Below are 25,524 nucleotides of genomic sequence, written 5' to 3'. Positions count from 1 at the left end.
CCCCCATGCTCCCCTGACCTCTACCCCATTCAGAACCTTTGGAGCATCATTAAAAGGAGTGTCTATGATGGCGGGAGGCAGTTCACATCTAAGCAACAGCTCTGGGAGGGTATTCTGTCCTCATGCAAAACAATTGAAGCAGAAACCATCCAAAACCTGACAAATTCAATGGACGAGAGAGTTCAGAAGCTCCTTTCGAACAAGGGGTCCTATGTGAAAATGTAACATCACCTAGAATAAAGTTTTGAGTTGAAAACCGTTTGATTTCAGTTTCTAACAACCTGCTAATGCTTATAATTTCAAAAATGACCATTTTTTTGGTCTTTATTAAAATGAAAAGGTTGATCGAAAAGTTTGGGGGATCTAAGAGTGTGGCAACCCAGTAGTCATGATTACTTCGAATTCTGACAATATGAGGGTCATGCTGCAGGTAGTGCAGCAAGAAGGCACTTATGTGTCTTGCGCATCTCGGAGCCCCAAAATTATTTTCCGGGCTAGATGCAGCTAAAAATTATTTTTAATTTTAAATCTGGTGAAGCTTATTATAGATGGCCTAATAGGATCAGTGCTGCACACTGCTACAAAGCCCAAATTATTTTCCAGTCAAGATACAGATAAACATGATTAGTAATTTGAAAGCTTAAAACGGTTGGTAGGGTGATTTTAACCAATCATCAAGCTTTTACTCTCCCCAGGATGACACAGGGGTAGAAAAGTCGTTTCGGATCCATGACTTGTTCATCTTTATGAACGTGAGTCTGTCTACATTATCAGTGGAGAGCCGCGTGCGCTTATCTGTCAGCACACCACCAGCAGCGCTGAACACACGTTCAGACAGAACGCTGGCTGCGGGGCATGACAAGATCTCCAAGGCGTAAGTGGCTAGCTCCGGCCATTTATCCAGATTGGAAGCCCAAAAAGAGCAAGGGTCCAGTGACACAGTCGTGGCTTCAATGTTTACTTGGAGATACTCCTGTACCATCGTCTCTAGGCGTTGACTATGTGTCAGACTTCTTGTCTCCTGTGGCCTTGCAAAGGATGGGCTAAAAAAGTGGTGAAATGATTCCGCAAAATTGATGTTACCAGCAGATACTGTGGTTCTGTTACGGTTTGAGTGCTGAACACTTGACGGTCCCACGGTTGGCAAGTTGGAACTGTGAGATTCACTACGTGCACCACTGGTATTTTGTGGAAAAGCACATGTAAGATTCTGCAACAGTCTCTGCTGATACTCCTGCATGCGTGCATCCCTTTCTATGGCAGGAATAATTTCTGCAAATTTACTTTTGTACCGGGGATCTAACAGTGTGGCAACCCAGTAGTCAGGATTATTTCTAATTCTCACAATAAGAGGGTCATGTTGCAGGTAGTGCAGCAAGAAGGCACTCATGTGTGTTGCGCATCCAGGAGCACCAAGTCCCTGTTGTGTTGGTGGCGAGGTAACAATCATGCTTCCTTCCTCTGTCCTCTCCCCCCAACCTCGCACAACAGAAATGTGATCAAGGTCTCCCTCATCTGATGAGTCTTCCATCAGTTCGTCCTCCACTTCTTCCTGGGCTCCTGCACCTTCCTCACTAGTTTGGCTGCTACCATGCGCCCTGGTAAAATCATCTCCCCCACCCTCACATGCCTGCCGCCTTGGTGCTGCCGACCGTCTGGACCTTGCAGATGTTAGCCCTTCCGCATACAACTCCTCCTCCTCTACTTCCTCCACCTCCTCTTGTGCCACCACCTGACTCCGAATTCTGTTTAACATGTGCTCCAGCATGTAAATCACCGGAATAGTCATGCTGATAATGGCATCGTCAGCACTAAACATCTTCGTCGCCATTTCAAAACTGTGCAGAAGGGTGCATAGGTCCCTGATCTGAGACCACTCCTCCAGCGTGATTTGCCCCACCTCTGAATCTCGTTGGCCCAGGCTATACGTCAGAACGTATTGCACCAGGGCTTGTCGGTGCTGCCACAGTCGCTGCAACATGTGCAGAGTTGAATTCCACCGAGTAGGCACATCGCATTTTAGCCGGTGAAGTGGCAGGCCCAACGACTTCTGTAGAGATGTAAGTCGCTGAGCTGCGGGATGCGAACGGCGGAAGTGAGCACACAGCGACCGTGCCCTCTGCAGAAGGCCATCTAGTCTGGGATAGTGGGCTAAAAATTGCTGGACAACCAGGTTCAACACGTGAGCCATACAAGGCACGTGTGTGACATTGCCCCGGCGAAGGGCCGCACCCAGGTTTGCAGCATTGTCGCACACGGCCTTCCCTGGTTTCAGGTCCAGTGGAGACAACCATTCATGAAATTGGTTCTCCAGAGCTGACCACAACTCCTCAGCTGTGTGACTCACATTTCCCAGACATTTCAATGTAAAAACCGCCTGATGACGTTGAGCCCTACTGCCAGCATAGTAAGGAGGTGTGCAGGATCCCTTCTGCGCAGTTAGAAAGCTTGTGGCATGACCAGACAGGCTTTGGGTGCAGGTGGAAGACCGAGAGGAGGTTGAGGAGGCAGAAGCAGTGGAGGAACTTTGACATAAAGAGGATTGACGCACAACTCGTGGGGACGGCAAGACTTGGACAGCAGCCCCTTGTCCTGCTGTCACCATAGTTACCCAGTGCCCAGTCAGCGACATGTAACGCCCCTGTCCATGCCTACTCGTCCAAGTGTCTGTGGTGAAATGCACCCTGTCACACACAGAGTTTCTCAAAGAAGCGGTGATGTTGTGTGCGACATGCTGGTGGAGCGCAGGCACACCTTTCTTTGAGAAGTAGTGCCGACTGGGCATCTGGTACTGGGGCACTGCGACGGACATAAGGTCTCGAAAATCCTCTGTGTCCACCAGGCGGAAAGGCAGCATTTCTGTAGCCAAGAGCTTGCAGATGGTGAAATTCAACCTCTTAGCTTTCTCATGGCTAGGAGGAAATGGTCTTTTACTTGTCCACATCTGAGGGACCGAGGGCTGGCTATTGTGCTTAGACGGGGTTGATAAGGGTGTCCCCGGCAAACTGCCGGTCTGTGAGGAAGATGCAGGCGGACATGTTAGGTTGCCTTGATCCAAAGGTGGTGCCATCGATGTCGGACAGCGCTCAAGACCAGCTGGTGTTACCACCTCCAAAGAAAATGATGACCTGCCAATCACGCTGGCTGTTGCGGGTAAAGAGGTGGCAGGTCTGCGCCCCAAAACAGGTGTGACTGCTGTCCCCCCAGTCACAGAGGATGAAGGGGCCGCGGATGCACAAGATATGGCAGACGGTGGTTGGCCCGGCCGGCTAGGCCGCATTGTAGCACACTGAGCTTCCCACTGCAACTTATGCTTCATGTCCATGTGCCGGTTCATGCATGAAGTACTCAAACTATGTATTTTTTGGCCTCTACTTAGCTTTTGCTGACAAATGTTACAGATAACACGAGTTGGGTCATCTTTATCGATCTGAAAAAATGCCCAGGCTATGCAAGGCTTAGCACCCATGCGACCTGAAGAGCCACCACGACTTGTGGTGAGAGGCAGAGTTGTGTTTGAGGATGCAGTTGTTGACGTGCTTCCAGTACTACGTCTCTGTCCAGGAAGGCGCAACCTGACCTCGTCGTCACTAGCATCTTCCTCCACCTCCTCTGCTGACCTCATCTCTTGGCTGACTGTGGGTTGACAGTAAGTGGGATCTCCGACCTCATCATCATCACCCTGTGCGTTATCACACCCGTCGTCCTCAGAGCCAACCTGTTCCTGCCCTGACAAAAAACTAAAGTTGTCGCTCCAATCAGGTATTTGAGTCTTATCATCGTCTTCCTCATTGTCTCCACCAACAGGAGTTACAGTTTGGGAATGAGGGTCTACATTATGGTCAGAACCTTCTGCGTCTGGTCCTGGATCCGACTCATAAAGATTCTGGGCATCAGTGCAGATCATTTCCTCGTCTGGATTCACAGAAGCGCTGGAGTCGACCTCTGATTCCCAGGCTATAGTATGAGTAAACAGCTCTGCAGACTCAACCATCTGTTCTACCTCATACTCAGACGGGCAGCTGGAGATTTGGGAGCTGTGAGGAAGCAAGTGCGATTTGGGTGACACCTTTGAGGACTGGAGTATTTGTGATGTTGAAGTTGATGTGGAGGAGAGCCCACTTAAAGGAGCACTTGATATCCGTTGAAGCACCTGCTGTTTTTGTGCCTCATCTGGAATTTGTAGCGATTGGCGTGGCCGTAAGAAAGGGATCTTATCACATTGTCCGCTAAAAGAAGTAGACATTTTAGTTTGGCTGGAAGATGGTCTTTCTTCTGCACCTACCCCACGGACACAACCTTTTTTCCCCTTCCCAACACGCCTATTCCCCTTTCCACCAGCAACAGGCCTTTTTCCACTCATTTTGGTGGTTAACTAATTCACAACTCTGGAGTTGTTTACACAAAAAAACAATGGATGGTAACCGAGCAGAGCTGAGTGGCCAAACTGTGGTATTAGGCCAAAACTATTGGCTGGGTTAGATGCAGAAAAAAATTATTTTTAATTTGCAACCTGATGTAGGTCAGTATAGATGGACTAATAGACCAAGTCCCACACACCGCTAGAAGCCCAAATATTTTTTCAGAGCTAGATGCAGAAAATTTTTTTATTCAATTTGCAACCTGATGGAGGTCAGTATAGATGGACTAATAGACCAAGTCCCACACACTGCTAGAAGCCCAAATATTTTTTCAGAGCTAGATGCAGAAAAAAATTATTTTTAATTTGCAACCTGATGGAGGTCAGTATAGATGGACTAATAGACCAAGTCTCACACACTGCTAGAAGCCCAAATATTTTTTCAGAGCTAGATGCAGAAAAAAATTATTTTTAATTTGCAACCTGATGGAGGTCAGTATAGATGGACTAATAGACCAAGTCCCACACACCGCTAGAAGCCCAAATATTTTTTCAGAGCTAGATGCAGAAAAAAATTATATTCAATTTGCAACCTGCTGGAGGTCAGTATAGAAGGACTAATAGAACAAGTCCCACACACTGCTAGAAGCCCAAATATTTTTTCAGAGCTAAATGAAGAAAAAAATTATTTTTAATTTGCAACCTGATGGAGGTCAGTATAGATGGACTAATAGACCAAGTCCCACACACTGCTAGAAGCCCAAATATTTTTTCAGAGCTAGATGCAGAAAAAAATTATTTTTAATTTGCAACCTGATGGAGGTCAGTATAGATGGACTAATAGACCAAGTCCCACACACCACTAGAAGCCCAAATATTTTTTCAGAGCTAGATGCAGATAATTTTTTTATTCAATTTGCAACCTGATGGAGGTCAGTATAGATGGACTAATAGACCAAGTCCCACACACTGCTAGAAGCCCAAATATTTTTTCAGAGCTAGATGCAGAAAAAAATTATTTTTAATTTGCAACCTGATGGAGGTCAGTATAGATGGACTAATAGACCAAGTCCCACACACTGCTAGAAGCCCAAATATTTTTTCAGAGCTAGATGCAGAAAAAAATTATTTTTAATTTGCAACCTGATGGAGGTCAGTATAGATGGACTAATAGAACAAGTCCCACACGCTGCTAGAAGCCCAAATATTTTTTCAGAGATAAATGAAGAAAAAAATTATTTTTAATTTGCAACCTGATGGAGGTCAGTATAGATGGACTAATAGACCAAGTCCCACACACTGTTAGAAGCCCAAATATTTTTTCAGAGCTAGATGCAGAAAAAAATTATTTTTAATTTGCAACCTGATGGAGGACAGTATAGATGGACTAATAGACCAAGTCCCACACACCGCTAGAAGCCCAAATATTTTTTCAGAGCTAGATGCAGAAAATTTTTTTATTCAATTTGCAACCTGATGGAGGTCAGTATAGATGGACTAATAGACCAAGTCCCACACACTGCTAGAAGCCCAAATATTTTTTCAGAGCTAGATGCAGAAAAAAATTATTTTTAATTTGCAACCTGATGGAGGTCAGTATAGATGGACTAATAGACCAAGTCCCACACACTGCTAGAAGCCCAAATATTTTTTCAGAGCTAGATGCAGAAAAAAATTATTTTTAATTTGCAACCTGATGGAGGTCAGTATAGATGGACTAATAGACCAAGTCCCACACACCACTAGAAGCCCAAATATTTTTTCAGAGCTAGATGCAGATAATTTTTTTATTCAATTTGCAACCTGATGGAGGTCAGTATAGATGGACTAATAGACCAAGTCCCACACACTGCTAGAAGCCCAAATATTTTTTCAGAGCTAGATGCAGAAAAAAATTATTTTTAATTTGCAACCTGATGGAGGTCAGTATAGATGGACTAATAGACCAAGTCCCACACACTGCTAGAAGCCCAAATATTTTTTCAGAGCTAGATGCAGAAAAAAATTATTTTTAATTTGCAACCTGATGGAGGTCAGTATAGATGGACTAATAGAACAAGTCCCACACGCTGCTAGAAGCCCAAATATTTTTTCAGAGATAAATGAAGAAAAAAATTATTTTTAATTTGCAACCTGATGGAGGTCAGTATAGATGGACTAATAGACCAAGTCCCACACACTGTTAGAAGCCCAAATATTTTTTCAGAGCTAGATGCAGAAAAAAAATATTTTTAATTTGCAACCTGATGGAGGACAGTATAGATGGACTAATAGACCAAGTCCCACACACCGCTAGAAGCCCAAATATTTTTTCAGAGCTAGATGCAGAAAATTTTTTTATTCAATTTGCAACCTGATGGAGGTCAGTATAGATGGACTAATAGACCAAGTCCCACACACTGCTAGAAGCCCAAATATTTTTTCAGAGCTAGATGCAGAAAAAAATTATTTTTAATTTGCAACCTGATGGAGGTCAGTATAGATGGACTAATAGACCAAGTCCCACACACTGCTAGAAGCCCAAATATTTTTTCAGAGCTAGATGCAGAAAAAAATTATTTTTAATTTGCAACCTGATGGAGGTCAGTATAGATGGACTAATAGACCAAGTCCCACACACCGCTAGAAGCCCAAATATTTTTTCAGAGCTAGATGCAGAAAAAAATTATATTCAATTTGCAACCTGCTGGAGGTCAGTATAGAAGGACTAATAGAACAAGTCCCACACACTGCTAGAAGCCCAAATATTTTTTCAGAGCTAAATGAAGAAAAAAATTATTTTTAATTTGCAACCTGATGGAGGTCAGTATAGATGGACTAATAGACCAAGTCCCACACACCGCTAGAAGCCCAAATATTTTTTCAGAGCTAGATGCAGAAATTTTTTTTATTCAATTTGCAACCTGATGGAGGTCAGTATAGATGGACTAATAGACCAAGTCCCACACACTGCTAGAAGCCCAAATATTTTTTCAGAGCTAGATGCAGAAAAAAATTATATTCAGTTTGCAACCTGATGGAGGTCAGTATAGATGGACTAATAGAATGATGCTATGCCCAAAAGATTTTACTTCACTAGGTGCAGTAAAAAAATTGGTATTCTATACACAGGTGGTATATCTTGCAACACAGATAGGCTACTCCACTGACTAACACACTCTGCAATAGGCCAAAAAGGATTAGCTTTGCTAGATTCAGCCAAATGCTGTGGAAAAAACTTGCACAGCACTGGCACAGACCTGCCTGGCAAAAACTGATAGGAACTGATGTAACCTAGTCCTGAAAAGGACTCCAATTACAATTAGTCTTTACTCACACAATCTATCTATTTAAGAGCACAGACCTGCTTGATAAAAGTCGTAGGAAATGCTGTAACCTAGTCCTTAAAAGGACTGCAATCACAACTATTCCCTACTCCCAAGCTATCTGTATATTTGTGCGAAATTGGCTTGAAATTAACAAGGTATAGCGCACACAGCAACAGCGGTGCCGTCTAACACGCAGCTGCAGCAGTGAGAAAATGGTGGCGACGGGGAAAATGGCTTGGTCTTATAGGGCAAGGACATGTGACATACACTGCCAATCACACATGCCCTTGCTTGTGTGAAAAAAAGCACTTCGCTCCGTGTGTGCGCTGCTGATAGGCTGACAGATTGCACCTCCCCACTGCAAATGCGGGAAAGAGAAAAAAAAATGGAGATCTTCATTGTTCCTGCAGAGATCCATCCCCTGCCCCTCCCCCCGCCCCGCTGTACACTCAAACTGCGTATTAACATTAATTTTCATCATTACTGAGAAAAAATCCAGTTATGATTTTGGTGCACGAACAGTTATCGAACATAACCTCGAACAGCCGAATTTTTCTCAAATTGTTCGTGTTCGCCGACCGGCCTATGAAGCGGGGGTAATGAAGGCCCTTATGCATAACGAAACCTTGGCCGCAATTTTCCCTTGTTTTGGGATGGGTACTGAGGGTAGTACTGGCCTAGGGGAAGAGGGTGACAATTCTCCATTGCTGGTCTTCACTGGAGAAGACAAAATTTTCCCTGATTCCCCAGTAATACTTGATGTAGAGGAAACATGGGATAAGTTTGGCACGGCTCAATTAAAGGATGACACCCTTAGATATGCAAGGGATAATGTCGCCGTCGTTAATGGAGTTTACCCAATATCCAGGAGCTCACCAATGGTTTCCCCACTTTGCTATGAATAAAGAGCTTTTGTATAGCGTGACTGTGACGATACAGAGTAAAATCTTAACATGTGACATGCGTTTTTGTGTCAGTCAGTGTTGGGACAGAGATTCAGAAAGACTTTAAAATGAGAATGAAAGACATCCTTCAGGACAGTAGATGGATTGAATAGCATCCAAAGAGACACAGATTTGAATTCTATATGATTCTGGTCTAAGGGTACGGCCCTGATTGGAAAGATTCGGATCAGCTCCAATAACCATCAGAGAGACGTGGATACATTTTGGGGAGTCCAGGAGAGGACAAAGAAATCAACTGGCCCCATGGATATGTAGTTTTGGGGTTGCTAGAAGGGACCCACCAGTCGCCTAGAACCCATGGAGACATTTGGAGTTGGCAGGAGGGACACACCTCTCGCCTGGCCCAATGGAAACTCTCGGAGAGGCCGGGGTGGGACCCTTGGGTCTCCTGGTCTTGTATGTCGATGGATTGTCGGTATCCTAAGCTTGCTGCTACCTTCTCTTTGTAGGGGCCCGCCAGAAGCGGGGGGCCACTGGTTGAGTTAGTCGACCCCGGAAGTCTCCAAACTTGCAGCTGTTCTATCCCAGGCAGGCGGAGAAGGAAGGGTGAGACTGTGTATTGTTGCAACATCTTGGGCATTTGCTGGGACTGTTCGTGTGTTTATTGTCCACTTTGTGGTTCAATAAAGTATTGCCACACTGTTTAACCATCACCCTGTGTTGTCTGAGTAGCGTTACACCCACAAATGCCCCGGGTCTTCACAGTGACCTAGAAAGATCTAGAAATTTTTGAACAATTCCTGGTCCTTAAGACCTATCGATGCAGGATTTTTGATAAGGCTCATAGTTATGTTATAGGGGTACACTAGGGACTGAAAAGACCCAGGAGAGGATTCTCTGGAGGTTCGTCTGGATGGGGCTGTACAAAGAGATTGAGGATTACTGTAAATCCTGCACGGTATGCCAAATAACTTCGCCCGTGTCCCATTTTCACAGCCCACTTCTATCTCTCCCCAACCTTTTGAGAGGATTGAGATGGATTTGGCTCATTGTAAAATCAGCTCAGGGCCACGAGTATATCCTTGTCGTGGTGGATTATCCCACGCGCTACCCTGAAGCGGTTCCCCTAAGAAATACTGCATCCAAAAGTATCGCCAGTACTGTTGAGCGAGCATGCTCGACACTGCTCGGTACTCGCCCGAGCATCTCACTACTCAGGATGTTCGGCGAGCACCGAGCATTTCCGGGTTACTCGGGCGGGAGCTCAGGTCTCTGCCCTGAATGTTTGACGCTCTTTACAGAGCCAATGAACATGCAGGGATTGCCAGCCAGTCACTGTAATGCTGCAGCCATGTTGGTTGCGGGCATTACAGTGATTGGCTGGCCGCACAGCGTCACCTCGAGTATTTAAAACAGGGTGCCACCATCTTGGACACTGTCGCTCTGCATCAGACGATGTAGGGAGAGTGCTGCTGAGCTAGGGAGAGATTTATACTGCGAAATAGGTAGTGTAGGGTCTCTAAAGCCTGCAAAATCAAACAAATAGTCTTTCTGAGGACTAATATCCATCCCAGATATCAGGCAGGCAGGCAGGCTGTATAGGAGACGCAGTGGTTATACCAACAAACACTGCATTACAGTTCTGCGTGCTGCTTTTCAAATTGCTAGACTTAGACCCAGGTCTCAGGGACCAGGAAAAATCCCTTTTTTACATCTAAATCCTCCTTTTTTTTTTTTTTCTCCTCAGTCAGACCGTACAAATACCCGTCTTATTAACCGTTTGGTATTCCCCCCCAAAAAAAAAATTGAGTGTGTCTGTGAGTGTTCAGACACAAATATATCTGTTTAAAAGAGTCTGGTGTAGGCCAGATAACTAGAACTGTGGTTTTGCAGTTCCACGATTTAAATCAATGTATTATCCAATTTTTTGCCTTTTTTCCATAAAAAAAACCATTTTGAGTGTCTCGCTGACTGTTCAGACACAGATATATCTGTGCAAAAGATTCTGGTGTAGGCCAGAGCCAGATAACTAGAACTGTGGTTTTCCTCTTCCACGGTTCAAATCAGGTTGTAATCAACCTTTTTGCATAAAAAAAACAGTTTCAGTGTTTCGCTGACTGTTCCGACACAAATATATCTGTTTAAAAGAGTCTGGTGTAGGCCAGATAACTAGAACTGTGGTTTTCCTCTTCCACGGTTCAAATCAGGGTGTAATCCACCTTTTTGCAGAAAAAAAACAGTTTTAGTGTCTCGCTGACTGTTCAGACACAAATATATCTGTTTAAAAGAGTCTGGTGTAGGCCAGATAACTAGAACTGTGGTTTTCCTCTTCCATGGTTCAAATCTCTGTATTATCCACTTTTTTACCTGTTTTCAATAAAAAAAAAATTTTGAGTGTCTCGCTGACTGTTCAGACACAAATATATCTGTTTAAAACAGTCAGGTGTAGGCCAGATAACTAGAACAGTGGTTTTCTTCTTCCACGGTTCAAATCTCTGTATTATCCACTCTTTTGCCTTATTTCAATAAAAAAAACATTTTGAGTGTCTCGCTGACTGTTCAGACACAAATATATCTGTTTAAAAGAGACTGGTGTAGGCCAGATAACTAGAACTGTGGTTTTCCTCTTCCACGGTTCACATCTGGGTGTAATCCACCTTTTTGCATAAAAAAAACATTTTGAGTGTCTCGCTGACTGTTCAAACATAAATATATCTGTCTAAAAGATTCTGGTGTAGGCCAGATAACTAGAACTGTGGTTTTGCTCTTCCACGGTTCAAATCTCTGTATTATCCACTTTTTTGCCTTTTTTCAATAAAAAAAAAACATTTTGAGTGTCTCGCTGACTGTTCAGACACAAATATATCTGTTTAAAAGAGTATAGTGTAGGCCAGATAACTAGAACTGTGGTTTTCTTCTTCCACGGTTCAAATCTATGTATTATCCACTTTTTTGCCTTTTTTCAATAAAAAAACATTTTGTGTGTCTCACTGACTGTTTAGACATAAATATATCTGTTTAAAAGAGTCTGGTGTAGGCCAGATAACTAGAACTTTGGTTTTCCGCTTCCATGGTTCAAATCTCTGTACTATCCACTTTTTTGCCTTTTTTCAATAAAAAAAACATTTCGAGTGTCTCGCTGACTGTTCAGACACAAATATATCTCTTTAATAGAGTCTGGTGTAGGCCAAATAACTAGAACTGTGGTTTTCCTCCTCCATGGTTCAAATCTGGGTGTAATCCATCTTTTTGCATAAAAAAAAACATTTTGAGTGTCTCGCTGACTGTTCAGACACAAATATATCTGTTTAAAAGAGTCTGGTGTAGGCCAAATAGCTAGAACTGTGGTTTCCTCTTCCACAGTTCAAGTCTGGGTGTAATCCACCTTTTTGCATAAAAAAAACATTTTGAGTACCTTGCTGACTGTTCAGACACAAATATCTCTGTATTATCCACTTTTTTGCCTTTTTTCAATAGAAAAAAAAATATTGCGTGTCACGCTGACTGTTCAGACACAAATATATCTGTTTAAAAGAGTCTGGTGTAGGCCAGATAACTAGAACTGTGGTTTCCTCTTCCACAGTTCAAGTCTGGGTGTAATCCACCTTTTTGCATAAAAAAAACATTTTGAGTACCTTGCTGACTGTTCAGACACAAATATCTCTGTATTATCCACTTTTTTGCCTTTTTTCAATAGAAAAAAAAATATTGCGTGTCACGCTGACTGTTCAGACACAAATATATCTGTTTAAAAGAGTCTGGTGTAGGCCGGATAACTAGAACTGTGGTTTTCCTCTTCCACGGTTCAAATCTCTGTATTATCCACTCTTTTGCCTTTTTTCAATAAAAAAAAACATTTTTGGTGTCTCGCTGACTGTTCAGACACAAATATAACTGCTTAAAAGAGTCTGGTGTAGGCCAGATAACTAGAACTGTGGTTTTCCTCTTCCCTGGTTCAAATCTCTGTACTATCCACTTTTTGTCTTTTTTCAATAAAAAAAAACATTTTGAGTGTCTCGCTGACTGTTCAGACACAAATATATCTGTTTAAAAGAGTCTGGTGTAGTCCAGATAACTACAACTGTGGTTTTCCTCTTTCACGGTTCAAACCTCTGTATTATCCACTTTTTTGCCTTTTTTCAATAAAAAAAAACATTTTGAGTGTCTCGCTGACTGTTCAGACACAAATATATCTGTTTAAAAGAGTATGATGTAGGTCAGATAACTAGAACTGTGGTTTTCCTCTTCCACAGTTCAAATCTCTGTATTATCCACTTTTTTGCCTTTTTTCAATAGAAAAAAAAATATTGAGTGTCACGCTGACTGTTCAGACTCAAATATATCTGTTTGAAAGAGTCTGGTGTAGGCCAGATAACTAGAACTGTGGTTTCCTCTTCCACGGTTCAAGTCTGGGTGTAAACCACCTTATTGCATAAAAAAAAACATTTTGAGTACCTCGCTGACTGTTCTGACACAAATATATTTGTTTAAGAGAGTCTGGTGTAGGCCAAATAACTAGAACTGTGGTTTTCCTCTTCCACGGTTCAAATCTCTGCATTATCCAATTTTCTGCCTTTTCTCAATAAAAAAAAACATTTTGAGTGTCTCGCTGACTGTTCAGACACAAATATTTCTGTTTAAAAGAGTCTGGTGTAGGCCAGATAACTAGAACTGTGGTTTTCTTCTTCCACGGTTCAAATCTCTGCATTATCCACTTGTTTTGCATTTTTTCAATTAAAAAAAAACATTTTGAGTGTCTCACTGACTGTTCAGACTCAAATATATCTGTTTAAAAGGGTCTGGTGTAGGCCAAATAACTAGAACTGTGGTTTTCCTCTTCCACGGTTCAAATCTGGGTGTATTCCAACTTTTTGCAAAAAAAAAAAAAAACATTTTGAGTATCTCGCTGACTGTTCAGACACAAATATATCTGTTTAAAAGAGTCTGGTGTAGGCCAGATAACTACAACTGTGGTTTTCCTCTTCCACGGTTCAAATCTCTGTATTATAAACTTTTTTGCCTTTTTTCAATAAAAAAAAACATTTTGAGTGTCTCACTGACTGTTCAGACATAAATATATCTGTTTAAAAGAGTCTGGCGTAGGCCGGATAACTAGAACTGTGGTTTTCCTCTTCCACAGTTCAAATCTCTGTATTATACTGTTATGATCTGCTACAGGGACTAAGGAAAGACAGGAGATCTGTCCCTACAATAGAACTAAACTAGATCCCTACGATGTAACGGGGAACCTGATCCTGTGATCAGACCCGCTAAAGTCCTCGGCTAGTTTGTACGAAGACCTATAGATGTGAGGGAGAGATCCCTACAAGAACTAGGGACTGGGATAAGTTGGACACCTCCTAGCAGAAATAGTAGCAGTCAAAGACAAACACACAACAAAAAGCATAAAGGTCAGAAGACCTAGCAAAACTAACAGAGAACAGCAACAGAGCACCAAGCTAGCTCAAGAGTAGTAAATACAATGAAGTCCAGCAAGGCCAGGAGGGCGGAGCCGGATTAAATAGACAAAAATGGTCATGTGACCAGCAAACTAAAAAAAAACTAACAGGAAAGTTCTAACAGTTCTCCCTCTTCTAAGAGGATCCTCCGGATCCCCTAGGCCCAGGCTTACCAGGAAACCTCCTGTGAAAAGCTCTGACAAGTCTGGAAGCAGAAACATCATCCGCCCTCACCCATGAGTTATCCTCAGGTCCGAAACCCTTCCAAGCGATGAGATACTGCAAACTACCTCTATACCGTCTAGAATTTAGGATGCGGGAAATTTCATATTCCCCGTCCTCCACCACCGGAGGAACAGTGGCAGAGGCGTCACCATCCGACACATCAGCTTTTTTCAACAGAGAAACATGAAACACCGGGTTAATCTTCCAGGACGTAGGAACCTCCAACCTAACAGCAGATTGGTTAACTATCTGAAGCACCTTAAAGGGCCCTACGAACTTGGGACCCAATTTTTTAGAAGGAATCCTCAATCGCAGATTCTTAGAGGACAACCAAACCATGTCACCAACAGCAAACAAAACCTCTTGCCGTTTCCTATCAAAGTACCTCTTAGATTTTTTGTTAGCCTCCTGAAGATTACCACGTACATCCGTCCAAACTCTCTCCAAATCACCGGAAAAACTCTCCTCCTCAGGCACAGCCGAAACCAATTTGGAGAATGACCCAAAAGACGGATGTCTCCCAGAACAACAAAAAAAAGGCAAACACCCAGCAGAAGAGGATGTATGGTTGTTAAGAGCAAATTCAGCAAGTGGCAGAAACTCAGACCACCCCTCTTGATTGTCTGCCACAAAACAACGCAAGAACTGCTCAACATCCTGGTTCTTCCTTTCTGTCTGGCCATTAGACTCAGGATGATATCCGGATGAAAACGACAAATGAACTCCCAATCTGTCACAAAAGGCACGCCAAAAACGAGCCACGAACTGAGGTCCCCTATCAGAAACAATGTCAGTATGAACACCATGTAGTCTGACAATTTCCTTGACAAAGGCCTTAGCGAGTGTTTTAGCGCAAGGCAGTTTGATGAAGGGAACCAAGTGACACATCTTGCTAAAACGGTCCACGACCACCCAGATGACCGTGAAACCTTCAGAGGGGGGAAGGTCAGTAATAAAGTCCATAGCCAGATGTGTCCAAGGTCCACTAGGAACCTCCAGAGGGCAAAGCAACCCCGCAGCAGGAGCATGCGAAGACTTGGATCTAGCACACACAGTACATTGGCGCACCCACTTAATGACTTCCTTCTGCCATCCAGGCCACCAAAAACTGCGACCCACATGTCTCTTGGTCTCAGAAATTCCTGGATGACCTGCCAACCGAGACTCATGACACTCAACAAACAAATCTCTCCTAAAGGTCCTAGGCACAAACAACCTCCCATGGGGAGTGTTAGATGGGGCATTCTCCTGAGCTTTAAGAATCTCATCCTCCAAAATGGAGTCCAAAGCAGCAATCACAACACCTTCTTGTAAAATGCTCTCCTCTTCCTCCTCAACACCGACCATGGGAGAAAAGCTGCGAGACAAAGCATCCGCTTTAACATTCTTGGTACCCGGGATGTAAGTAACGGAAAAATTAAACCGCGAGAAAAAAAGTGCCCACCTAGCCTGACGGGCATTCAAGCGCTTGGCAGCGTCAAGCTAGATCAGAATTTTATGATCAGTGAAAACCTGAATGGGAAATTCAGCACCTTCCAAGAGGTGACGCCAGTGTTCACATGCGAGTTTAATCACCAGCAATTCCCGATTACCAATATCGTAATTAAGTTCAGTCTCAGAAAATTTTTTTGAAAAAAAGGCACAAGAATGTACTCCATCCTTGTTTTCCTGAGACAACACCGCACCGACCCCCACCGAAGAAGCATCAACCTCAACCAAAAACGGCTTAGTCACATCAGGCTGCATAAGGATGGGAGCAGAGGTGAACCGCTCCTTTAGAAACGCAAAAGCTTCAATGGCCTCAGAAGTCCACTGAACCGCATTAGCACCTTTCCTGGTGAGATTGGTCAGCGGTTTGACAATAATAGAAAATTTTTTTATGAATTTTCTGTAATAATTGGCGAAACCCAAAAACCTCTGTATCGATTTCAAACCAATAGGCCTAGGCCATTCCTGCACAGCTTGAACTTTAACCGGGTCCATCTCAAAACCTTCACTGGAGATAATGTAGCCCAAAAAACTAATTCTCTGTACAGCGAACTCACATTTCTCCAGCTTAGCAAAAAGCAAATTGTCCATTAATAACTGTAATACCTCACGCACGCTCCGCCAATGAGACTGCAGATCAGGCGAATAAATCAGAATGTCATCCAAATACACAACCACATTTTTGCCGATTAAAGGTCTAAGGATGTCATTAATAAGATTCTGAAAAAATGCTGGAGCATTGGTAAGACGAAAAGGCATCACCAGATTCTCAAAATGACCCACAGGAGTGTTAAAAGCAGTCTTCCATTCATCACTCTCCTTCATGCGCAACAAATTGTATGCCCCCCGGAGATCAATTTTAGAGAACCACTTGGCCCCCACTAACTGGTTAAATAAATCAGGAATCAATGGCAGTGGGTAAGGATTGCGTACAGTAATTTTATTAATCTCACGAAAGTCCAGACAAGATCGTAAACCGCCATCTTTTTTTTTTACAAAAAAAAATCCAACAGCCACAGGAGACTTGGAAGGCCTAATGTGCCCGGCGGCCAAGCTTGTCTGTATGTATTCCTCCAAAGCCTTTCTCTCAGGAATAGTAAGATTAAATAAACGACTTTTAGGAAGAGTCGCTCCAGGGACAAATTCAATGGTACAATCATAGTCTCTATGGGGAGGCAAAATTTGTGACTCCTCCTCAGAAAAAACTCTCCAAAAATCCTGAATAGGTCCAGGTAATTCCCCTTTTTCCACCGCAGCAATACGTCCGTTACAACACTTGTCATAACACTTACGGCTCCAGGACTTAATTTCATTGGTAGACCAATCCAGTACAGGATTGTGCAATTTTAACCAGGGTAACCCCAATATTACTGGAGAAGGCAAATTATCCAATACCACCAAATCCAAATTCTCTTGATGAATACCATTAATAGTGAGGGGAAATTCACAGACCTTATGAGTAACACTCTTCAAGGGAGAGCCATCAACAGAAACCACAGCAATAGGGGATGACAAAGTTTTAGGTTCTAATCTAAGTTTTTCCAAGAATCCCCCATCAATCACATTCAGAGTAGAACCACAATCCACAAATACCCGAAATTCAATTAATTCATCCTGAGCAGCGGTAGTAGCAGATAGGAATACTCCCTTAGAATTTAAACAGGCAATACGTGCATGACTGACCATTTTGTTTTCTTTCTTCATACGAAGCACACAGTTCTTAATAAAATGACCTGAATTTCCGCAATAGAAGCACAAGCCTTCAGAAAGCCTGCGGTCTTTTTCCTGAGAGCGGGGTGCCATCGCCCCAATCTCCATCGGCTCTCCATTGTCAGCACAGACCATCTCAGGACTCGGAGCTGACATAGCAGAGGATTTGCTCTCATTAACCCTTGCACGCAGTCTCCTGTCCACCCGTATAGCTAATTGCATTGCCTCCTGCAAGTTTCCAGGTGTGGGATAAGCAATCAGTAAATCCTTAACCCTTTCATCTAGCCCTGCAAGAAACAAGCTTTTCAAAGCTGAATCGTTCCACCCCACCTGGGCAGACCACCGACGGAAGTGAGAACAATATTTTTCCACATTACCTGATCCCTGCCTCAAACGTCTCAATTCAGACTCAGCAGATGAGACGCGATCAGGATCATCGTACAACAAACCCAAAGCAGAAAAAAAACTATCTACTGATCTAAAGCACGGATCACTAGGTTGGAGAGAGAAGGCCCATCCCTGTGGATCTTTGCGTAAAAGTGACATTATGAACCCTATGCGCTGTGATTCATCACCAGAGGATCCGGGTCTCAAACGAAAATACAATAAACAAGCATTTTTAAAAGAAAAAAAATCTTGTTGTTCGCCAAAAAATAAATCAGGCAGACGTACCTTTGGTTCCACAAAATGTGCTCCAGAACAGCTAATCACGTGTTGTTGGAGCTTGGCCACCTCCAGAGAGAGTCCCTGCAAGCGTTGAGCCAAATCTTGAACCGAGACCATGATGTAAAACTGGAGGTCTTTCCTTAGAGAAATTTTTTTTTTTTTTTTTTCTTTTAGGGCTGGACTTACTGTTATGATCTGCTACAGGGACTAAGGAAAGACAGGAGATCTGTCCCTACAATAGAATTAAACTAGATCCCTACGATGTAATGGGGAACCTGATCCTGCGATCAGACCCGCTAAAGTCCTCGGCTAGTCTGTACGAAGACCTATAGATGTGAGGGAGGGATCCCTACAAGAACTAGGGACTGGGATAAGTTGGACACCTCCTAGCAGAAATAGTAGCAGTCAAAGACAAACACACAACAAAGAGCATAGAGGTCAGAAGACCTAGCAAAACTAACAGAGAACGGAAACAGAGCACCAAGCTAGCCCAAGAGTAGTAAATACAATGAAGTCCAGCAAGGCCAGGAGGGCGGAGCCGGATTAAATAGACAAAAATGGTCATGTGACCAGCAAACTAAAAAAAACCTAACATGAGAGTTCTAACATATACACTCTTTTGCCTTTTTTCAATTTAAAATAGCATTTTGAGTGTCTCGCTGACTTTTCAGACACAAATATATCTGTTTAAAAGAATCTGGTGTAGGCCAGATAACTAGAACTGTGGTTTTCCTCTTCCACGGTTCAAATCTGGGTGTATTCCACCTTTTTCCATAAAAAAAAAAACATTTTGAGTGTCTTGCTGACTGTTCAGACACAAATATATCTCTTTAATAGAGTCTGGTGTAGGCCAGATAACTAGAACTGTGGTTTTCCTCCTCCACGGTTCAAATCTGGGAGTCATCCATCTTTTGGCATAAAAAAAAAAAATTTTGAGTGTCTCGCTGATAGTGTTGAGCCACCCCCGTAGTGTTCGAATTCGGTTCGGTTCGTCGAACACCCGTGTGTTCGCCGAACTGTTCGTCGAACTGTTCGTCGAACACCTTCGAACACCGTTAAAACCAATGGCAGGCAAACAAAAACACATAGAAACACATAGAAAACACCTTCAAAGGTGTCCAAAAGCTGACAAACTGCTCAGAAGACACAACTAACACATGGAAAAGTGACAAGTACATATAGTCATGAGAAAAGAAAAGAGGTGGAGGAGTAAAAGGAGGGGGAGACACAGATATAGGCATGTCATGCCCTTCTACAATCCAAAAAGTGAGAAGCCGACACGTTCAGTCCGCTCCTGCCCGTGCCACCTCCGTGTCGCGGCTTTGTGCCAGAGCCGCGGTGAACCCTGACGGCCAGCCCCCCTCTCCCAATACTGGTGCCTGTCCGCTGGTGGGTCGAGCGAGCCCCCCTGTGGTGGAGGCAGCTCTAAGCTTTTTAATTTAAATTGTCTCTCTAATTTGAATGAATACACTTTAAATCCATTTACAAGGATCTATTGGAGGGCAAGTCTCATGCCAGCAGCCGCGTAATTCCAGCTCTAGTAGCGTCCACTAAAGCTGCTGCAGTTAAAAAGCTTTTATAAGGATCGAGCTCGGCTGTCCACTGCAAGGCATCCTACTGCCAGTCCCAGCCCCTATGCCTTGGGTTGCCTCCTGATGCTCTTCACTGAGTATCCCGTGGTCCCGAAGCATTTCCTTTGAAAAAATTAAGTGTCCAAACTACAGGTGGTGTAGCTTGCTTAACAGCCGGGATAATCCGCTGACTAGCAGACACTGCTACTAGGCACAAAGTATTTCCTGGGCTAGATGCAGTTAAAAATTTGTAATTAGATACTCTCGTTGGATGCTGAGATAGCATTCCATAGAGTCTCCTGGCACGCCATATATGATTCTCTTAAAAGGCTTGGGGTAGGGGTCTAGGGGACCCTTTTATAGCCAAAATCACGGCCCTGTATCGCAATACGTCACCTAGGCTGAAGATAAATGGAACTGTAGCACCCTGAGGGCTCGGTTGCTACAGAGGTATTGCACCTCACCCAGAGGTGTGATATCTCACTCTCAGGTAAGGATGGAGTGTGGATCAGGACCCCGACACCTGCATGCATTACACCACATTGCCGTGGGGCAGGGTGACCAATATGCCCCTGAGATGGGCACGACAGTCCCTGTCCCTGGCTGGAGTGGGGAGAGGGAACACTGAGGAAGGGGAACCCTGTAGTGCAGGAGCAGGGAGGAAGCAGTTCCTGGGTGCATTGAGAAGGGAGTATAAAAGGTGGGCACCATCTTAGTTCAGTGCAGAGAAGTCTGAGCAGAAGTGGCAGGGAGCAGGGGCTCTGCATGAGCTCTGCTCCGGAGGCGGGCCTAGTAACAGAGGCCCAGGCCTGGAAGAGGGAGAAGGAAGGAAGAGGAGCGGAGAAGGCTCCAGGAACGAGGAACGAAGGGATCCCAGGGGTGCGGACGGGCGAGTCGCCACCGCACGCCCGAATCCACCTGCATGGAGGGGTCAGGCCAAAGGGGGAGACCGGTCCCCGAAACTAGTGGAGGCAGGAAACGACCCTCAGCTAGAAACCGGAGGCTGTGACATTTTATGTGGCGCAGCCCCTCGCTACACCCGCTAGGAGGGCAGCACATAGGGTCAGGGAAACTGGCGCCAAGTTTACCAAGAGGAGGCCCGAGGCAGCCGGACAGAAGGGTTGGTAAGAAAGGCCAGACAAAGGACACACAAAGGGGGTCCTGTGAAGCGCTCCAAAGTTATCTGGGAGTTGTCTGAGTATCTCACCTGGTGAGCACAGTACGACGTGGGCAGCCGTTACCTGCAGACGTGGTCTGGATAATAAGAACTGTGAGTAAAGGCCCTGGACTGCATCACTGACTCCGTGTTGTTACTGCTGCTGCCCTGCACCATCACCCCCATCCTCCGCATACACTGCCCTGAGGCTATACTCCTCCCGTGGGGAGTTATGCTACGCTCTGCTGCACCCACAACACCAGCCTCAGCGGTCTGCCCTGCAGCGGCGGTTCACTCTGACCGCAATCCACGGGTGGCGTAGTCGGACATTTAAACATCAAAACCACATAAATAGTTCCGCCACTGGTTTGACCACCCTGAGCCACGGAACCGGGTCGCCGCCACGAAGACTACAACCACCAGCATCCACCAAAAAGGGTCCGGCTCTGGGTGTCCCAAGGCCCAGGGGGTGCATCAGAACATTTTCATCACCTTTAACAATCACCAATGGGACAAGGCAGGGATGTCCTCTGTCCCCTCTCTTATACATCCTAGTGACGGAGCACCTGTTCTCATCAATTCTCCATAACCCCAATATTAGGTGGATTGAGGTGGGAGGCACCAAGTACAAGTGCTCTCTATTTGCTGATGATGTACTAGTATATATCACTCAATCACATGTATCCATCCATGCTGTTATGGCTGAAATAGATCACTTTGTTACATGGTCAAATTTTAAAATCAATGCAGCGAAGTCTGAGGCCCTCGATGTCTCCCTCCCTAAATCCATATAGGATTCCATCCAGTCCAACTTTCCCTTTGCCTGGCCCTCACAGGGTATCAAATACTTAGGAATTCCTATTCATAGAGACCTCTCCCATCTATGTTATCTTAATTTTGGGCCCTTTATTGAACAACTCCATACAGACCACGGTTGGCAAGTTAGAACTGTAAGATTCACTACGTGAACCACTGGTGTTTTGTGGAAAAGCACATGTACACTGTGTTCCAAATTATTATGCAAAAAGTGTTTAGGAGTGATAAGGGAAGAATTTGTTTGTCAGTTAAACTCATTGATGGTGATGTGTGTCAGGGCTCTTTATATCACTGTAAGCAATTGCAGACACCTCTGCTAATTAGTTTGGCAGGTGTGTCCAATGAAAGGCAATCCACAGTTCAAATCTCTGTATGATACACTTTTTTGCCTTTTTTCAATAAAAAAAACATTTTGAGTACCTCGCTGACTGTTCAGACACAAATATATCTGTTTAAAGAGTTTGGCGTAGGCCGGATAACTAGAACTGTGGTTTTCCTCTTCCACGGTTCAAATCTCTGTATTATACACTTTTTTGCCTTTTTTCAATAAAAAAAACATTTTGAGTGTCTCGCTGACTGTTCAGACACAAATATATCTGTTTAAAAGAGTCTTGTGTAGGCCAAATAACTAGAACTGTGGTTTTCCTCTTCCACGGTTCAAATCTCTGTATTATCCACTTTTTTGCCTTTTTTCAATAGAAAAAAAAATATTGAGTGTCAAGCTGACTGTTCAGACACAAATATATCTGTTTAAAAGAGTCTGGCGTAGGCCAGATAACTAGAACTGTGGTTTTCTTCTTCCACGGTTCAAATCTCTGCATTATCCACTTTTTTGTATTTTTCCAATAAAAAAAAACATTTTGAGTGTCTCACTGACTGTCCAGACTCACATATATCTGTTTAAAAAAGTCTGGTATAGGCCAGATAACTAGAACTGTGGTTTTCCTCTTCCACGGTTCAAATCTGGGTGTAATCCAACTTTTTGCAAAAAAAAAAAAACATTTTGAGTATCTCGCTGACTGTTCAGACACAAATATATCTGTTTAAAAGAGTCTGGTTTAGGCCAGATAACTACACCTGTGGTTTTCCTCCTCCACGGTTCAAATCTCTGTATTATAAACTTTTTTGCCTTTTTTCAATAAAAAAAAACATTTTGAGTGTCTCGCTTACTGTTCAGACATAAATATATCTGTTTAAAAGAGTCTGGCGTAGGCCGGATAACTAGAACTGTGCTTTTCCTCTTTCACGGTTCAAATCTCTGTATTATACACTCTTTTGCCTTTTTTCAATAAAAAAAAAAAATTTTGAGTGTCTCGCTGACTGTTCAGACACAAATATATCTGTTTAAAAGAATCTGGTGTAGGCCAGATAACTAGAACTGTGGTTTTCCTCTTCCACGGTTCAAATCTGTGTGTATTCCACCTTTTTGCATAAAAAAAAACATTTTGAGTGTCTTGCTGACTGTTCAGACACAAATATATCTCTTTAATAGAGTCTGGTGTAGGCCAGATATCTAGAGCTGTGGTTTTCCTTCTCCACGGTTCAAATCTTGGTGTCATCTATCTTTTTGCATAAAAAAAAACATTTTGAGTGTCTCGCTGACTGTTCAGACCCAAATATATCTGTTTAAAAGAGTCTGGTGTAGGCCGGATAACTAGAACTGTGGTTTTCCTCTTCCATGGTTCAAATCTCTGTAATATCCACTTTTTGTCTTTTTTCAATAAAAAAAAACATTTTGAGTGTCTCGCTGACTGTTCAGACACAAATATATCTGTTTAAAAGAGTCTGGTGTAGGCCAGATAACTAGAACTGTGGTTTTCCTCTTCCACAGTTCAAGTCTGGGTGTAATCCACCTTTCTCATAAAAAAAACATTTTGAGCACCTCGCTGACTGTTCAGACACAAATATATCTGTTTAAGAGAGTCTGGTGTAGGCCAAATAACTATAACTGTGCTTTTCCTCTTCCACGGTTCAAATCTCTGCATTATCCAATTTTTTGCCTTTTCTCAATAAAAAAAAAACGTTTTGAGTGTCTCGCTGACTGTTCAGACACAAATATATCTGTTTAAAAGAGCCTGGTGTAGGACAGATAACTAGAACTGTGGTTTTCTTCTTCCTCGGTTCAAATCTATGCATTATCCACTTTTTTTCATTTTTTCAATAAAAAAAAACATTTTGAGTGTCTCACTGACTGTTCAGACTCAAATATATCTGTTTAAAAGAGTCTGGTGTAGGCCAGATAACTAGAACTGTGGTTTTCCTCTTCCACGGTTCAAATCTGGGTGTAATCCAACTTTTTGCAAAAAAAAAACCAAACATTTTGAGTATCTTGCTGACTGTTCAGACACACGTATATCTGTTTAAAAGAGTCTGGTATAGGCCAGATAACTACATCTGTAGTTTTCCTCTTCCACGGTTCAAATCTCTGTATTATAAACTTTTTTGCCTTTTTCAATAAAAAAAAAACATTTTGAGTGTCTCACTGACTGTTCAGACATAAATATATCTGTTTAAAAGAGTCTGGCGTAGGCCGGATAACTAGAACTGTGGTTTTCCTCTTCCACGGTTCAAATCTCTGTATTATACACTCTTTTGCCTTTTTTCAATTAAAAAAAGCATTTTGAGTGTCTCGCTGACTGTTCAGACCCAAATATATCTGTTTAAAAGAGTCTGGTGTAGGCCAGATAACTAGAACTGTGGTTTTCCTCCTCCACGGTTCAAATCTGGGTGTCATCCATCTTTTGGCATAAAAAAAAAAATTTGAGTGTCTCGCTGACTGTTCAGACACAAATATATCTGTTTAAAAGAGTCTGATGTAGGCCAGATAACTAGAACTGTGGTTTTCCTCTTACACAGTTCAAATCTCTGTATTATCCACTCTTTTATCTTTTTTCAATAAAAAAAAACATTTTTGGTGTCTCGCTGACTGTTCAGACACAAATATAACTGTTTAAAAGAGTCTGGTGTAGGCCAGATAAATAGAACTGTGGTTTACCACTTCCATGGTTCAAATCTCTGTACTATCCACTTTTTTGCCTTTTTCCAAAAAAAAAAAAAAAACATTTTGAGTGTCTCGCTGACTGTTCAGACACAAATATATCTCTTTAATAGAGTCTGGTGTAGGCCAGTTAACTAGAACTGTGGTTTTCCTCCTCCACGGTTCAAATCTGGGTGTAATCCATCTTTTTGAATAAAAAAAACATTTTGAGTGTCTCGCTGACTTTTCTGACATAAATATATCTGTTTAAAAGAGTCTGATGTAGGCCAGATAAATAGAACTGTGGTTTTGCTCTTCCACAGTTCAAATCTCTGTATTATCCACTCCTTTGCCTTTTTTCAATAAAAAAAAACATTTTTGGTGTCTCGCTGACAGTTCAGACACAAATATATCTGTTTAAAAGAGTCTGGTGTAGGCCAGATAACTAGAACTGTGGTTTTCTTCTTCCATGGTTCAAATCTCTGTACTATCCACTTTTTGTCTTTTTTCAATAAAAAAAAAACATTTTGAGACACAAATATATCTCTTTAAAAGAGTCTGGTGTAGGCCGGATAACTAGAACTGTGGTTTTCCTCTTCCATGGTTCAAATCTCTGTAATATCCACTTTTTGTCTTTTTTCAATAAAAAAAAACATTTTGAGTGTCTCGCTGACTGTTCAGACACAAATATATCTGTTTAAAAGAGTCTGGTGTAGGCCAGATAACTAGAACTGTGGTTTTCCTCTTCCACAGTTCAAGTCTGGGTGTAATCCACCTTTCTCATAAAAAAAACATTTTGAGCACCTCGCTGACTGTTCAGACACAAATATATCTGTTTAAGAGAGTCTGGTGTAGGCCAAATAACTATAACTGTGCTTTTCCT

Source organism: Phyllobates terribilis, unplaced genomic scaffold (assembly GCF_046119375.1).
Source record: "Phyllobates terribilis strain yellow unplaced genomic scaffold, ASM4611937v1 Scaffold_5__5_contigs__length_657084704, whole genome shotgun sequence".
Classification (NCBI taxonomy): Eukaryota; Metazoa; Chordata; class Amphibia; order Anura; family Dendrobatidae; genus Phyllobates; species Phyllobates terribilis.
This window is presented reverse-complemented; position numbering follows the sequence as displayed.